A 17903-nucleotide genomic window follows, 5' to 3' on the forward strand; every position below is an offset into this window, starting at 1 on the left:
AGGTGACACAACAGACAAGTGGTGGAGATGGGATTCGAACCCAGGTCCTTGCGGTATCCACTAGGCTACACAGCTAGCTCTGTCAGTTCTGATGTAATCCTAGCTGGGGTGACCATAGGCACTTAGCTTCTCTGTGCCTCAGTTTCCTCTTGTGTATGCTCCCCGTATTTTAACAGTTTAGCCCCCTTGGAACAGGGATTGTGTTAAACCTGATTACCTTGTATCTACCCCAGTGTTTGGCAAACAGGAAGCATTTAACAAATAACACAGTTATCCTCTAAAATATAAACTCGTTCTCTAGACTGTAAGCTCGCTGTGGGCAAGGAGTATGTCTTTATTGTGTTGTACTCTCCCAAGTGCTTAGTACAGTGTCCTCCACATAGTTAAGTGCGCAATAAATACGATGGATTATAATTATTACTCAGAAACAAGTATGGATTGTCTTATCGGAGTTTAGATGTCCCTTCCATCCGTGCTCTGTTATTTTCTTTGAAGCACATGAGGAATGATGTGTGCGATATGAAGGAATCCAAGTGAGGGATGGTTGCTTTCAATTCCCTATTGGCCATACGAGGGAGGGGTTACATATCTGTTTACAACTCTTTAGTGATTTTGTCATGGCAAATTTTTAGAAAGTCATGGGTGGACATGAATCAAAGGGCAAGAGCTAGTTTTATGGAATTGTAATCAGACTACTGTCTGAAAGACCGGTAATGGCTCAGACTTAACCATTCCCCCTCTGCTTTTAGTGACCGCGGAAAAATACTTCGCATATCGGTACAAGAGTGAGCGTTAATTAAAAATATCACTGAAACAGAATTCCTTGTCATCTTCAGACAGCCAAATTAATGGCTATATCTCCCACCTTAAATCCACCCTTCTTCAGACTGGGTTGCAATCTGGATTTTATGCATTTCCTTGGCTTCCAAATGTATCCAGTTGTAATTTGATCAAAGTCATGATGGAGTCCTTTTCTTTCTTCATCTCGGGCCTGTTAAGGGCATTATCATTTCTGCTTATCATACAAGCATTTGCTGTTGGGAAGAATTCAGGAGTCAGTCTGATTTTGAGATGCTATTTCCCGGTTAATATTTGTTTAGCGCTTTGTGTGCTAGACACTGATTTTAAGCGCTGGGGTAAATATAAGGTAATCAGGTTGGACACAGTCCCTGTCCCACATGGGACTGAGTCTTAATCTCCATTTTGCAGATGAGGTAGCTGAGGCAGAGAACTTGAGTGACTTGCCCAAGGTCACACCACAGACAGATGACAGAGCCAGTGTTAGAACCCAGCTCCTTCTGACACCCAGACGCATGCTCTATCCACTGTCATTCTTGCACTTAAGCAAATGTTGTACGTCCTTAAAGACATCTATTTGGTGGTGGTAATACTATTGGTAAATTCATATTTAAGGGTGGCTGAAGAGGAGCTATGGTAATTAGTCATATTAGGCAGATGTTGTGGGTTCTAATTCCTGCTCTGCCACTTATCAGCTGTGTGACTTTGGGCAAGTCACCTAACTTCTCTGCCTTGTTACCTCATCTGTAAAATGGGGATTAAAACTGTTACAGTCCCCTCCCCTCCCACAGGACAACCTAATTACCCTATATCTACCCCAGCGCTTTGAACAGTGCTTGGTAAGTGCTTAGCAAACACCATCGTTATTATAGCGCCTGGCACATAGGAACATATCCGTAATTTAATTTAATGTTTGTCTCCCTTCTAATAATAATAATAATTCTGGTATTAAGTAATTACTATGTGCTGAAGGTTGGGTGAATGAAGTGCAAGGACAACACAGAAGGGAGAGGGGAAATGAGGGTTTGGTCAATGAGCTTGTTAGTGTCCCCTCCCTAGCAATTAGTACAGTTTTGTGTATCCAGTAAACCCTCGGTAAATACTATTGGGGGAAAAAAAAATGATTGAGGCCCCATTTCTAACTTGTAGGAAAGTGGCATGGCCTAGTTGTGAAGGACCTGGGTTCTAATTCTGGCACTGCCACTTGTTTGCTGTATGATCTCTGTACCTGAGTTACCTCAACTGTAAAATGGGGATTAAGACTGAGTCCTATATGGGACAGGGACTGTGTCCAACCTGATTTGCATGTATCCATCCCAGCACTTAGTACGGTTGAACAGATATCATAGTTATTATTGAAATGTTTGTGCTTGGATGGGCAGGTGCAAATCTGACAATCGGCATCCTCATCTTCCTGCCACTTGTGATTATTGGGAACACTCCTCTCCCGATTGTCCCATGCCAGGGTGGCCTGCCCACTGCAGTTAATTCTCCTAGAGACTTTGTGTCCACTCAGTTGTTGTCCCCTGTAGTTGTTTTCCTAGGATCGAGAGAGAGATTTCCTTACAGAAGTAGTGGAAAGAGCATGAGCTGGAGAATAGGAGTTTTCATCCTGGCTCCATCACTTGTTTACTGTTTGACCTTGGGGAAGTCACTTAACTTCTCCGTGCCTCAGTTCCCTCATCTGTAAAATGGGGACTACGATTGTGAGCCCCACGTGAGTCATAGGCTGTGTTCAATCTGAAGAGTTTATATATACTCCAGTGCTTAATGCAGTGCTTGACAAGTAGTAAATGCTGAACAAATACCTCAATTATCATTATTTGACATTTTTTCTTAGTTGGGGAGCTAAGAAATCAATTTTTCCTTGATTAATCAAAAGTATCGCATCTTGTGGGCAGGGAACATGTCTACCAACTCTGTTATGTTATACTTATCCCAATGCTTTGTACAGTGCTCTGCACACAATAAATGCTCAGTAAATACGACTGATTTTCTAAGTAATTATCATATTTGTTAAGCACTTACTCTTTACCAGGCACTGTACTAAGCACTGGGGTGAATACAAATGAATTGGGCTGGACATAATCCCTGTCCCACATGGAACTCAGTCTCAATCCCTGTTTTTCAGATGAGATGACTGAGGCCCAGAGAAGTGAAGCGACTCATCCAAGGTTACACAGCAGACAAGTGGAAGAGTGGGAGTTAGAACCCATGACTTTCTGACCCCCAAGCCCGTGCTGTATCCACTATGTGCTAAGGACTGGGGTAATAATAGTAATAATGATGGTGTTTAAGTGCTTACTATGTGCCAAGCACTGTTCTAAGCGCTGGGGTAGATACAAGGTACTCAGGTTGTCCCACATGGGGCTCACAGTCTTAAGAGGGTTATTTAGACTGGTCACTGTCTGTGTACCACATGGGGCTCACAATATGTCTCTGTTTAATAGAGCAGGAAACAGGAGCAACAGTAGGCCATGGACAGAGCTGGGACTGGAACCCATGGATCCTCTGCCTCAGACAATCAATGGTATTTCCTGAACACTTACTGTGTTCAGAGCACTGTATTAAGCACTTGGGAGAGTCCAATATAACAGTGTAACAGGTTCCCTGCCCACAAGGAGCTTACACCTGGCCCCATCCTTTTTAAGCTGCATCCTATTTGAGGGTGACTAAATGACAGCGAAATAAAGCTGACACCACAGGACAGGAATAAAGGGCTTTGTAATCGTATTATGCAGAATAAAACGTCATCTGATATTGGTGTTTTCAAAATTCAACAGATCTTCTTGCTTTTATTTGCTTGTATCCACCTGAGAAATGGCATAATAGATAGAGCCTGGGACTCGGGTCATGAATTCTAATGCCATCTCCACCACTTGTCTGTTGTGTGACCTTGGGCACTTAACTTCTCTGTGCCTCAGTGACCTCAACTGTAAAATGAGGATTGAGACTGTGAGTCCCAAATGGGACAGAGACTGTGTCCAACCTGATTTACATGTGTCCACCCCAGTGCTTAGTACAGTGCCTGACGCATATTAAGCACTTAACAAATGCCATTATTATTGTTAATGATATTATTGGTGTCATTACTAAGATTTTGCAACTGTCATCTTCCCCCAAACAATACGATCAAGGCTGTGGTAACCAGGTCTCAAGATGGCCATCAGATAACCCCTCCCCACTACTCTTCCTCTGTTCTGCAGGTGAGAGGACTCTAGCTGTTGGAGCTTTTTTTTTTTTTTCCACACTTTCAAGACATGTCACCTCACCCCTCAAAACATTCCAGGGGTGGTTGCCCATTCACTGCTTGATCAGACGAAAATTCCTTACCATTGGCTTTAAAGTCCTCCATCACCTTACCCCCTCCTACCTCACTTTGCTTCTCTCCTTCCACAACCCAGCCCACACCCTTCACTCTTCTCACCGTGCCTTGTTCTCACCTGTTTCACCACCGAACCCTGGAATGCCTTCCCTCCTCAAATCCCCACTTTTAAAGTCTTATTGAAGGCACATCTCCTCCAAGAAGTCTTCTCAGAGTAAGCCCCACCTTTCCACTTCTTCCAATCACTTCCGTGTCTCCCTTTGTTCTCCCCCCATCACTCCCAGCCCCATATCTGTCATTTATTTAATTTGTCTGTCTTCCCTCCTCCAGACTGCAAACTCGTGTGGGTAGGGAATCTGTCTATCATATCATACTTTCTCAAGAGCTTAGTTCAGTGCTCTGCACACAGTAAGTGCTCAATAAATACGATTGAATGAATGTAGCTTCAGGGCATCTGGTTCATGCCCTGCTTTGTCTCAAAGAAACCTCCAGACGCTGAACTGATTTTTGGGGTTTTCAAACCCTTTGCAAGACCCTTGGAAGTCCAGATAATTAACAAATAATAACAACTGTGATAGTTAAGTGCTTACTGAGTGCCGCGAGCTGTACTAAACACTGGGATGGATACCAGAAAATTGGGTTGGACACAGTCCATATCACACAGGGGGCTTACAGTCTTAATTCCCCAATGAGGAAATGGATGTACAGAGAAGTATAGTGACTTGCTCAAGGTCACACAACAGACAAGTGGCGGAGCTGGGATTAGAACCCATGTCCTGATTCACAGGCTCATGCTCTATCTACTAGGCCACACTGCTTCTGTATTGCCAAGTCAGTTCCTCCCATTAGACTGTAAGCTCCTCCTGTCTACTCTATTGTACAGTCTCAGGTGCTTAAAGTAGCCTTCTCTCCAGAGTTAGCATTCGATACCAGTGATCAATTGGTTCCAAATCATCCAAGCATCCTGTGCTCCGGGTTAATCAAGCAGCTTCACTTGATGTACAGATCAGCTCTCGTTTCGTCCACAAATCCCGAGCACGATCTCTTTGGTCCAGATTTAAGATTGATTAAATCTCAGAGGGAGTGACCAAGAGAAGGACTATTAGAGCATGACATGCATTTCAGGAGAATTTCTACAAGTTATAGAGACGAGTGGGAAAAGTGATTTCTTGTTAAATAAGAAAAGATTTCTCCAGTTCTTTTCCACTCCTGATAGGGTGACTTGAAAGATGCCACTTACTGGAATCTCACCTCCTCCGGGAAGCCTTTCTTGATTGAAACCCATTATCCCAACACTTTAGCATTTATGTACATACAGTCATTCTTACCGTTTTTGTATGTATCAATCTATTCAGCGTGGCTCAATGAAAAGAGCATGGGCTTTGGAGTCAGAGGTCATGGGTTCAAATCCCAGCTCTGCCAATTGTCAGCTGTGTGACTTTGGGCAAGTCACTTAACTTCTCTGTGCCTCAGTTACCTCATCTGTAAAATGGGGATTAAGACTGTGAGCCTCACGTGGGACAACCTCATCACCTTGTAACCTCCCCAGCGCTTAGAACAGTGCTTTACACATAGTAAGTGCTCAATAAATGCCATTATTATTAATGCAGTGTGGCAGAGTGGAAAGAGCACGTATCTGGGGATCAGAGGACCTGGGTTCTAATCCTGACTCTTCGGTTTACCTGCTGTATGACCTTGGGCAAGTCACTTCTCTGTGCCTCTGTTCCCTCATATACAAAATGACAATTGAGTACTTGTTCTTCCTCCTGCTTAGACCAAGAGCCACCATGGGACCTGATTTTCTTGTATTTAGTCAGCCATTCAATTGTATTTATTGAGCACTTATCTTATGCAGAGCACTTTGCTAAGTGCTTGGGAGAGTACAATATAACAATAAAACAGAAGAGAAGCAGTGTGGCTCAGTGGAAAAGAGCAGGGGCTTTGGAGTCAGAGGTCATAGGTTCAAATCCTGGCTCTGCCACTTGTCAGCTGTGTGACTTGGGCAAGTCACTCAACTTCTCTGGGCCTCAGCTACCTCATTTGTAAAATGGGGATTAAACTGTGAGCCTCCCTTGGGACAACCTGATCATCTTGTAACCTCCCCAAAGAACACTGCTTTGCACATAGTAGGCGCTTAACAAATACCATTATTATTATTAAAACAGTCCCATTCTCTGCCCACAATGAGCTTACAGTCTAGCGTGCTGTATTCACTCCAGTGGTTAGTACAGTGCTTGACACGTTCATTCATTGTCATATTTATTGAGCGCTTACTGTGTGCAGAGCACTGTACTAAGTGCTTGGGAAGTACAAGTTGGCAACATATAGAGATGGTCCCTACCCAACAACGGGCTCACAGTCTAGAAGGGGGAGAAAGAAAACAAAACATGAAGACACATAGTAAACACTTCTCAAATACCACAATTATCTGGACGTCTGCCCATCACCTAAAACTCAACATGTCCAAGACTGAACTACTTGTCTTCCCTCCCAAACCCTGCCCTCTCCCTGACTTTCCCATCTCTGTTGACGGCACTACCATCCTTCCTGTCTCACAAGCCCGCAACCTTGGTGTCATCCTCGACTCCGCTCTCTCGTTCACCCCTCACATCCAAGCCGTCACCAAAACCTGCTGGTCTCAGCTCCGCAACATTGCCAAGATCCGCCCTTTCCTCTCCATCCGAACCACTACCCTGCTCGTTCAAGCTCTCATCCTATCCCGTCTGGACTACTGCATCAGCCTTCTCTCTGATCTCCCATCCTCGTGTCTCTCCCCACTTCAATCCATACTTCATGCTGCTGCCCAGATTGTCTTTGTCCAGAAACGCTCTGGGCATGTTACTCCCCTCCTCAAAAATCTCCAGTGGCTACCAATCAATCTGCGCATCAGGCAGAAACTCCTCACCCTGGGCTTCAAGGCTGTCCATCCCCTCGCCCCCTCCTACCTCACCTCCCTTCTCTCCTTCTCCAGCCCAGCCCGCACCCTCCACTCCTCTGCCGCTAATCTCCTCACCGTGCCTCGTTCTCGCCTGTCCCGCCATCAACCCCCGGCCCACGTCATCCCCCGGGCCTGGAATGCCCTCCCTCTGCCCATCCGCCAAGCTAGTTCTCTTCCTCCCTTCAAGGCCCTACTGAGAGCTCACCTCCTCCAGGAGGCCTTCCCAGACTGAGCCCCTTCCTTCTTCCCCCACTTCGTCCCCCTCTCCATCCCCCCATCTTACCTCCTTCCCTTCCCCACAGCACTTGTATATATGTGTATATGTTTGTACATATTTATTACTCTATTTTACTTGTATATATCTATTCTATGTATTTTATTTTGTTGGTATGTTTGGTTTTGTTCTCTGTCTCCCCCTTTTAGACTGTGAGCCCACTGTTGGGTAGGGACTGTCTCTATATGTTGCCAACTTGTACTTCCCAAGCGCTTAGTACAGTGCTCTGCACACAGTAAGCGCTCAATAAATACGATTGATTGAAGATACAATTCAGCAACAAATAGAGACAATCCCTGTCCACAACGGGCTCGCAGTCAAGAAGCGGGGAGACAGACATCAAAACAAGTGAACAGGCATCAGTAGCTTCATTATAAATAAATAGAAAATTTCAGGGGCCTCAGGGATACTTTAGAGAAGCGGCATGGCCTGGTGGGCAGCATACAGGCTTGGGAGTAAGAAGGACCTGGGTGGTTCTTGTCTACTGTGTGATCTTGGGCAAGTCACTTCACTTCTCTGTGCCTGTTACCTCATCTGGAAAATGGGGATTAAGATTGGGAGCCCCATGTGGGACAGGGAAGGTGTCCAACCTGATTAGCTTGTAACTACCCAGGTGCTTAGAACAGCGCTTTACAAATAATAAACACTTAACAAATGTCATCATCATCATCATCCTTTAATGCTATATACAAAGACACTGAGAACCGTGTCACTGTTTGGAAAGGGACATCTTTTCCCTCCAGAGCATTCTACAACAATATTGTTTAGGAATGGAGCCAGTCAGCATGAGAATCTCAAGACTTCATGTTCTCAAGTGTTTTTTTGTTTTTTGACATGGGATTCCTCTATTAGCAGAGCTAAAAGTAGACTTATGTGCTGGGTGGGTTTTGTTTGTGTTTTTTGCTTTTTTAAAAAAAAATATTACGTGACTAATTTACTGGTTGCAAAAAGCAGCTTGTTTTCTGACATGCCTTTTATGGTGTATTTAGGTTTGACTATTTCCCTAAGCATTTCCTCTGATGCTTTAAAGGCACAGAGTTTTGGAGAGTTCTGGGCATCTGAGGAGACTCTTTCACTTTAGAGAAAATATTTGCCAATAGTCATGGTATCTAACACTTTTGTGCCAAGCACTGTGCCAAGTTCTAGGGTAGAAACAAGATCATCATCATCAATGGTATTTATTGAGCACTTACTGTGTGCAGAGCAGGCTACTCAGTGCTTGGGAGAAGATAATCAATTCAGATCGCCACTCACAGCCTAAGGGAAGGAGAACAAATATTGAATCCCCGTTTTGCTGGTGAGGAAACCAAGGCATAGGGTAGCATGACTTGCCCAAGGTCACACAGCTGACCTTGGATTAGAATTTAGGTCTTCTGTCTCCCATTCCTGTGCTCTCTCCACTAGGACATGCCGCTTCTCTTTTCAGGGTTCTCTTACTGAGGGTCGTCTTTTGGAGCAAAGCTGCCTTCCTAGAGTTCCAGTTTTAGGGACGGAGCAAATGTCGGGTCAGACAGCTGAGATTGAGGAGTGCTCAAGAAAATAAGTGCTGGTGTGTTCCAGTATGTTAAGAAAGGAGAGCAGCTTGGCCTCGTGGGACAAACACAGGCCTGGGAGTTAGGCCAAGTGGGTTCTAATTCCAGCTCCACCCCTTACCTGCTCTGTGACCTTGGGCAAGTCACTACTTTTTTGTGCCTCAGTTTCCTCATCTAAATTGGGGGTCCAGTCCCTGGTCTGTCTCCTGCTTAGATTGCGAGCCCCATGTGGGACTTTACCCCAGTGCTTAGTACAGTGCTTGTCCAGTAGCATCACGTCCCACATCGTCCCCCCAGCCTGAAACTCCCTCCCTCTCCATGGATCACAGACCGCCGCTCTTGCCGTTTTCAAAGCATTATTAAGGTCACATCTCCTCCAAGAGGCCTTCCCCGATTAAGCTGTCATTTTCCCGGCTCCCTCTTCCTTCTGCGTCGCCTATGCACTTAGTTCTGTGACCTTTGGGATTTTGATATTCACCCAACCCCATAGTCCTTATATGTATATCTTTAGTTTATATATTATAGATGACTTTATATTAATGTCTGTAAGCTCATTGTGAGCGAGGAACGTGTCTGCTGTTTTGTACTCTCCCAACAGTTTAGTACAGTGCTCTGCACATAGCAAGCACTCAATAAATACCATTGATATAGTAAGCACTTAGGACAGTTATGATGATGGCATTTATTAAATGCTTCTTCTGTCCCGAGCACTGTGCTAAACTGTGGGATTGCTCCAAGATAATCAGATCAGAACCAGGTTCTGTCCCACACTGAGCACATCGGCTAAGAAGGATGTTGGTCTTTTGCTTCCCATTTCATCGATGAAGACTGAGATATAGAGTCACACAGCAGGCATGAGGCAGATCTGTGACTCGAACCCAGGTCTCTTCACTCCGTTATATGCTCTTTGCAGCGGTTCTCACTGCCTCCCTCCTAGGAACTTCGCTCATCCCATGACTTCCCATCTCTTACAGTCTTTTCTTGGTCCTTTCCAATTGTCCACCAGTTGTATTTGGAGAGGGGAAAGTGAAGAAAGTCAACTCCTTTTGAACTTCTGGCAAGAAATCTTCCCCTGTGAAGTGTGGCTAATGGCTCAGTTTCTTCTTCACTATGCTTTCTTCTTGTCACTATTAGAAACAAGATTATTAGTTTATTAATAATTTGTCTATTATGACTTCCATTCTTCTTGGAATTGAGAAGCAACGTGGTCTAGTGAATAGAGCATGGGCCTGGGAGTAAGAAGAACCTGTATTCTCATCCCAGCTCTGCTAGTTGTCTATGTAACCTTGAGCAAGTCATTTCACATCTCTGTGCCTCAGTCACTTCATCTGTAAAATGGGGTTTAAGACTGTGGACAGCATGTGGGACAGGGACTATGTCCAACCTCATTAGCTTATATCTATTCCAGTGCTTAGAGCAGTGCTTGGAACATAGTAAGCACGTTAGATATAAAATATTCCTCCCTCTTTACATCCAGCAGACCAATGCTCTCCCCATCTTGAAGACCCCTCCTAAATCACACTTCCTCCAAGAGGTCTTCCCTGATTACTCTCTTTCCCTCCACTGTCTCATCAGTGCTCAGGTATTCATAACTCCTTGCTAGTAATTATATGTGTGTGTGTGTGTGTGTATATATATATATATATATATATATATATATACACACATTTTAATTCTTTCCTTCCGAGATAATTTAATAGATTGTAAACTAGATTGTAACTGTAGACTGTAAGCTTATTGTGGTCTGAGAACACACCTAACTCTGTTGTACTATACTCTTCGAAGTGCTTAGTAGAGTGCTTTGCACACAGTAAGCATTCACTGCTATTGAATGATTGAAATGTCTTCCCTGCTTGAAAGCAGACATCATGCTTATTAATAATGGCATTTATTAAGCACTTACTATGTGCAAAGCACTGTTCTAAGCGCTGGGGAGGTTACAAGGTGATCAGGTTGTCCCCCGGGGGGCCTCACAGTCTTCATCCCCATTTTACAGATGAGATAATTGAGGCACAGAGAAGTTAAGTGACTTGCCTAAAGTCACACAGCTGACAAGTGGCGGAGCTGGGATTTGAACCCATGACCTCTGACTCCAAAGCCTGTGTTGTTTCCACTGAGCCATGCTGCTTAGATCTACCGCACTCTCCCAAGCTGTCAGGACAGTGTTCTGTGCTAAGTGCTCTGCAAGTACCACTGTTTAATTGATCGACTTGCTTGATTAACGTGATTTTTTCCCCTGGCTTCACTGGCTGAAAGATTTTAGTGGGAAAGAACTTGAACTAAGTATAGAGCCTGATGCCCTGTTGTCAGCACGCTCCGACTGGCAGTCTTCCGAAGCTTTTGTGATTTTGTTTTCCATCTATCCCTTTTATTTTCTGGCTAGCATTGTTGGCCCGCAAACTTCCCAGCTAGTGGAATTCACTGGCTGTTTTCAGGTCTGCGTCGCCAGTGAGGATCTGTGCTTGTTTATGGTGTTTGCCAGGAATAGTCTGGCACAAGATTCCTTTTTTTCTTTTTTTTTTTCCCCCAGACATACCCTGATTTTGTCTATCTCATCATTGACCCGTTCCCCATATCTTCCCTCTGGCAACTCCCTCCCCTTCCATGTACACCAGACCACCATTCTCCCCATCTTCAAAGCATTTTTAAGGTCACATCTCCTCCCAAATAAACCTTCCTTTCCCTGATCCTCTGCTTTCTGCATTATCTATGCTCCTAGACCTTTGACCTTTGGATATTTGATATTCACCCCACCCCCAGTGCCACAGCATTTATGTAATATCCATAAATTATTTGTTAATATCCCTTCTAGACTGTGAGCCCGTTGTTGGGTAGGGACCATCTCTACGTTGCCAACTTGTACTTCCCAAGTGCTCACAGTACACACAGTAAGCGCTCAATAAATACGATTGAATGAATGAATCTGTCTCCCTGTCTAGACTGTAATCTCGTTGTGGGAAGGGACTGTGTCTACCAACTCTTGTTGTATTGTGCTCAATAAATACCATTGGCTGACATTAGCAGACTAAAGCCCTGTGCTGAGTCTGAAAAGCAATTCATAATCATTTATTTGCCTAGAGCAGTCAGCTGCATATGAGGTCCTGAACCACTGCCAGTCAATTAAATCAGTTGTCTTTATTGAGCACCTACTCTGTGCCAAGCACTGCGTTGAGCGCTTGGGAGAGTACGATAGAGTTGATATACGTGATCCCTTCCTCTAGGAGTTTACAGGAAGTGGAAGTTTGTTGATGTTTTCATCCTTTAGAGCTGAAGGAATTTTCCAGTTGCTCGGATGCATCTTCAGGTGGTGGAGTCCAGTTTTGGCATCCACGAGCAGGGTTCTTGGCGGATCTCCTGTCTCATCAATGAGCAGGGTGGGCTAGACTAGTTTCACTGATATCAGGATGCAGTCTTGCTTCTCTCTCTCGCAGTGACGGAGGAAAAGGGTCACCCGGGCCTCTTTCAACTGTCACTTTACTAAGCAGGCTGGTGCTAGGTAAGATTGGCAGTTCACTTCTCTGTGCCTCAGTTCCCTGATCTGTAAAATGGGGATTGACTGTGAGCCCCTTGTAGGACAGGGATTGTGCCCAACCTGACTAGCTTGTATCTACCCCAATGCTTAGAACAGTGCTTGACACAAACTTACTAAGTTAACAAATACCATCATTCATTGTTAGACATGATCCCTGCCCACAAAGAGCTAACAGTCTAGAGGACAAGCTAGTACCATGAAATAGAGCTGGCAAGCATGTTCACTGCTCTCAAGGTGCTTACAGTCTTAACCTACTCAAATTGCCTCTCCACTTGGTTCCTGACAGAGTTTTCCCCCAGCAATTTCCATTTGGCTGTAGTTAAGTGCTAGGTAAGCCTGAGGGTCTTTGCCAGGCAGGTGGTGACAGAGCTTGTATGGTGAAGACACAGCTTTGTGCTGTGGGTTTTTCCTTCCTTCCCTGGCTTTACAAACCCCAAGGAATTCAAATTTCCTCCTTCCCCCTTGTAAGCAGCAATTCAGGGATTCTCAGTTCTTTGCCAGCCTGACAATCAATCAATCAATCAATCATATTGAGCACTTACTGTGTGCAGAGCACTGTACTAAGCACTTGGGAAGTACAAGTTGGCAACATGTAGAGATGATCCCTACCCAACAGTGGGTTCACAGTCTAGAAGGGGGAGACAGAGAACAAAACCAAACATATTAACAAAATAAATAGAATAATATGTACAAGCAAAATAAATCAATAGAGTAATAAATACATACAAACATGTACATATATACAGGTGCTGTGGGGAAGGGAAGGAGGTAAGGCTGGGGGGTGGAGAGAGGGAGGAGGGGGAGAGGAAGGAGGGGGCTCAGTCTGGGAAGGCCTCCTGGAGGTGGTGAGCTCTCAGTAGGGCCTTGAAGGGAGGAAGAGAGCTAGCTTGGCGGATGGGCAGAGGGAGGGCATTCCAGGCCAGGAGGATGACGTGGGCCGGGGGTCCATGGCGGAACGGGGAGAATGAGGCACAGTGAGGAGATTAGTGGCAGATGAGCGGAGGGTGCGGGCTGGGCTTTAGAAGGAGAGAAGGGAGGTTAGGTAGGAGGGGGCGAGGTGATGGAGAGCCTTGAAGCTGAGGGTGAGGAGTTTCTGCCTGATGCGCAGGTTGATTGGTAGCCACTGGAGATTTTTGAGGAGGGGAGTAACATGCCCAGAGCATTTCTGGACAAAGACAATCCGGGCAGCGGCATGAAGTATGGATTGAAGTGGGGAGAGACAAGAGGATGGGAGATCGGAGAGGAGGCTGATACAATAGTCCAGCCAGGATAGGATGAGATCTTGAACGAGCAGGGTAGCGGTTTGGATGGAGAGGAAAGGGCGGGTCTTGGCAATGTTGCGGAGCTGAGACCGGCAGGATTTGGTGACGGCTTGGATGTGAGGAGTGAATGAGAGAGCAGAGTTGAGGATGACACCAAGGTTGCGGGCTTGTGAGATGGGAAGGATGGTAGTGCCGTCAACAGTGATGGGGAAAGTCAGGGAGAGGGCAGGGTTCGGGAGGGAAGACAAGGAGTTCAGTCTTGGGCATGTTGAGTTTTAGGTGGTGGGCAGACATCCAGATGGAGATGTCCTGAAGGCAGGAGGAGACACGAGCCTTGGAAGAGAAACGCATTGCTCCCATTGTGCAGCCCCGAGACCTGGCGGACCCCCGGCGTGGACTCCCCAACCTGTAATTCCGTCAATACATCGATCTGCAAGGAGGGATCCATCCCAAACCCCGAAACTGCTCGGAGGCAGAAGACCCAGCAGCACAAGATGCTCAGCAAGGCAGGCGTCTCCATAGTGCCGAGATGTTCAGTCCATCATCTTCCCATGAACAGAATTGATTTTTTTGAAAAGAGCCCCCAAGCCCCCAAAAGCTCTTGGGGTCCCAAAGAAAGGCCAGTTTGGGGAGGGGGGTGGGGATCAGAGACCCTCGTCCCTCCAGAGGCTCCAGTCCTGGGGGTGGGGGGAGGGGAGAGGGGTGTTTAATTGTTGTACTGTTTGGGTTCTTTAATAAAGAGGTGGAAGCCTGCGGGCGGGTGGGCAAGTTGGGCTCTCCAATGCGCACATCATTCCCCCACACACTGCGGCTGGGAAAGGGGAAAAGAGGAGGGAAAGGGACAAGACCCCAGAATACAGGCCAGGGGACCAGGCTGGGAAGTAGAGGGAAACAGCAGGGCCCTTTGCATAGAACACACACCTGGGAATTATTAGGACCTGGGTTCTAATCCCAGCTTTGCCACTTGTCTGCTGTGCGAGCTTGGGCAAGTCACTTCTCTTGTGCCTGTTACCTCAATGGGGATGAAGACTGAGTTCCACAGGGGACAGAGACTGTGTCCAATCCTATTTAGTTGTATCGACCCCAACATTTGGTACAGCTCCTGGCACATATTAAGTGCTTTACAAATACACCATTATTATTACTAGAATGGCACCAGCCCCTGCAGTTGCCAGCTGCCCCTTGAGTGAACTCCAGGGAGAGGAAACCAGCCAGAATCTTCCTGCTGTATCTCCACCAGCCCTGCTGCCTCTACACAAGCCCAACCTAAAATCTGCCAGGCCAGTGGAGCTCAGCCTAAACCCAAAACACATTTCGTGGCTCCTCGATTAGAGCTAGAAACACAATGACCATTCTGCAGCAGGAGGAATCTATATAATAATAATTGTAGTATTTGTTACACGCTTACTATGTGCCAAGCACTGGGGTAGATACAAGGTAATTAGGTTGGACACAGTCCCTGTTCCTTATAGGGCTCACTGTCTTAATCCCCATTTTCTAGATGAGGGAACTAAGGCCCAGAGAAGTGAAATGACTTGTCCAAGGTCACACAGCAGCCAAGTGGCAGAGCTGAGATTAGAACCCCCATTCTTTGACACCACATCCAGGCCCGGGCTCTTTCCACTAGGCCATGCTGCTTCTCAAGCCCACCTGTTCTGGTCATTGTTGGGCTGCCCCTTGGTAGATAGAAAGTAATGCCCCATTTCCCAATAGCCAGAAATCGAATCAACTCCATGAACTGATTACCCAATTCACCTCAGTGCGATAAGGCAGCAAAGTCATTTTTGTTCTTGTTAACGACAATAGCTAGGTTACATTCATTCAGTGCAGTAATTGGATGGAGCTTAAAATCAGATGGGTCCCCAGCCCAGACAGCACTTTAGGTAGAGGTACTTAGGTCGAGTCACTGATGCGTTTATAAGTTCGAAGAGAAGGGCATTGTTGTGACTCCCTCCTCCCCTTCTCCTTCTCCCTGTTCCGACCTCACTGGGTCCCAGGGTATAGACGAGCCCTCTCCTCTGCATAAAATGAGCAGAAGATCAAATAACACCTTGCCCAGAAGTCTGTGAAAGTGTCATATTCCCCAAACCTCGCTCTTCCTACTTGTCACTAGCTAGATGTGGTTAGAACTCCTCAATTTTGGCACTGTTCCTTTTTCCCTGAGTTTTCCTTCTTATCCCAGGAGAAACCACATCTTCATTCCTCTGCTCTCATTCCACAAGCAGACAGAGCAATGGGGTTAGGGCCGAAAACTTGGGGAAGGAGTTCAAAACTGACTGAGGTTCATGTTCAGTTTGTGTCATTTTTAACTAGCAAGTGGGCCGAACTTTGGCTTCTTTGACCCATCAGGTAGGGTTTTATATCTGTTCTCTACATGTATGCTGTTGTTTTAGTTTCCCTTGTAAAATCATAATGAGCCATTTCAGGTTAGCTCCAGGTGACCCAGTTATGACTAATGATTGCCCTGCTTGACTTCATCCACAACAATAAAGGGCTCCCAAGAGGGAGCTGGGAGGTTGGCGGTGGGGGAATTCCTGGTCTCTGTAACTTGGCCTGTCATAGCTCTGCCATTTGTTTGATGTGTGACCTTAGGTGAGTCACTGAACTTCTCCGTGCCTCGGTTTCTTCTTCTATAAAATGGGGATTAAGACTGTGATCCAACCAGATTACCTAGTATCAATCCCAGCACTTGGCACTTATAAATATCATAAAACAAACAAATAAAAAAACCCCCCATAGATGCCAGGTGTGAACTTTTGGTGTCCCTATCATTCCTGGTGAGGAGTTCCTCACTTCAGTTGGAAATTCCGCCAAGCTAGCTCTCTTCCTCCCTTCAAAGCCCTACTGAGAGCTCACCTCCTCCAGGAGGCCTTCCCAGACTGAGCCTCCTCCTTCCTCTCCCCCTCCCCTTCGCCCTACCTCCTTCCCCTCCCCACAGCACCTGTATATATGTTTGTACAGAGTTATTACTCTATTTTACTTGTACATATTTACTATTCTTTTTATTTTGTTAATGTACATCTAGCTTCTATTTATTCCGATGACACCTGTCCACATGTTTTGTTTTGTTGTCTGTCTCCACCTTCTAGACTGTAAGCCCATTGTTGGGTAGGGACCGTCTCTATATGTTGCCAACTTGTACTTCCCAAGCGCTTAGTACAGTGCTCTGCACACAGTAAGCACTCAATAAATACGATTGAATGAATGAAACCACTCTGGTTACTCTCCATGCCCACACTCACCCGCTTGCCTTGTTTTATTCACTTTTCCACCCCATCCCTGATTTGTTCAGTTCATTCATTCATATTGAGCGTTTACTGTGTGCAAAGCACTGTACTAAACACTTGGGAGACTGCACTATTAATCAACAGACACAATCTATTCCCACAAAAAGCTTACTGCATAGAGGGAAGAAGGTATGTCAGAAATAGGATCCCCACGACCTAATCCTGTCATTCAATCGTGTTTATCGTGCTACTATGTGCACAGCACTATACTAAGCACTTAGAGTACAATGCAGCAATGAACGGTCCCATTCCCTGCCCACAATGGGCTTACAATCCAGAAAGGGGGAGACAGATATCAATATAAATAAATAAAATTACAGATATGTTCATAAGTGTTGTGGGGCTGGGAGAGGGGGAAGAGAAAAAGGAGCCAGTCAGGGTGGTGCAGAAGGAATTCAGAGATGAGAAAAAATGGGGCTTAGTCAGGGAAGGCTTCTTGGAGGAGATGTGCCATCGATAGGGCTTTGGGGAGGTGAGAGTAATTGTCAGTCGCATTTGAGGAGAGAGGGCATTCTAGGCTATAAGTGGGCTAGAGGTTGGTGGCCACACAGGTGAGATGGAAGCGGAAGAAGAGCGAAGTGTGCGGGCTGGGTTGTAGGAGAGAAGTCTATTTTGCCCTGCCTCTGTCCCCTCCTTTCCTTCCCTTATTTGTCTGGGGCCCTACTGAGAGCTCACCTCCTCCAAGAGGCTTTCCCAGACTGAGCCCCCTTTTTTCTCTCCTCCTCCCCATCCCCCCCACCCTACCTCCTTCCCCTCCCCATATATATATATAATAATTATATAACATTATATTATATATAATATAATTATATTATATTAATAATATAATAATAATTAATAATACCATAATAATAATGGTATTTGTTAAGTGCTTACTACGTGCAAACACTGTTCTAAGCACTGAGGGGGATACAGGGTGATCAGGTTGTCCCACATGGGGCTCACAGTCTTAATC

General features: G+C 45.7%; 1 protein-coding gene across 2 annotated transcripts in view; it reads left to right on the forward strand.

The window, feature by feature from the left end:
• The window catches only part of PDE10A (phosphodiesterase 10A), a 596079-nt gene that overhangs the window by 308574 nt on the left and 269602 nt on the right, over window positions 1-17903 (forward strand). The window lies entirely within an intron of this gene.

This window comes from Tachyglossus aculeatus, chromosome 2 (genome assembly GCF_015852505.1).
Source record: "Tachyglossus aculeatus isolate mTacAcu1 chromosome 2, mTacAcu1.pri, whole genome shotgun sequence".
Taxonomy (NCBI): domain Eukaryota; kingdom Metazoa; phylum Chordata; class Mammalia; order Monotremata; family Tachyglossidae; genus Tachyglossus; species Tachyglossus aculeatus.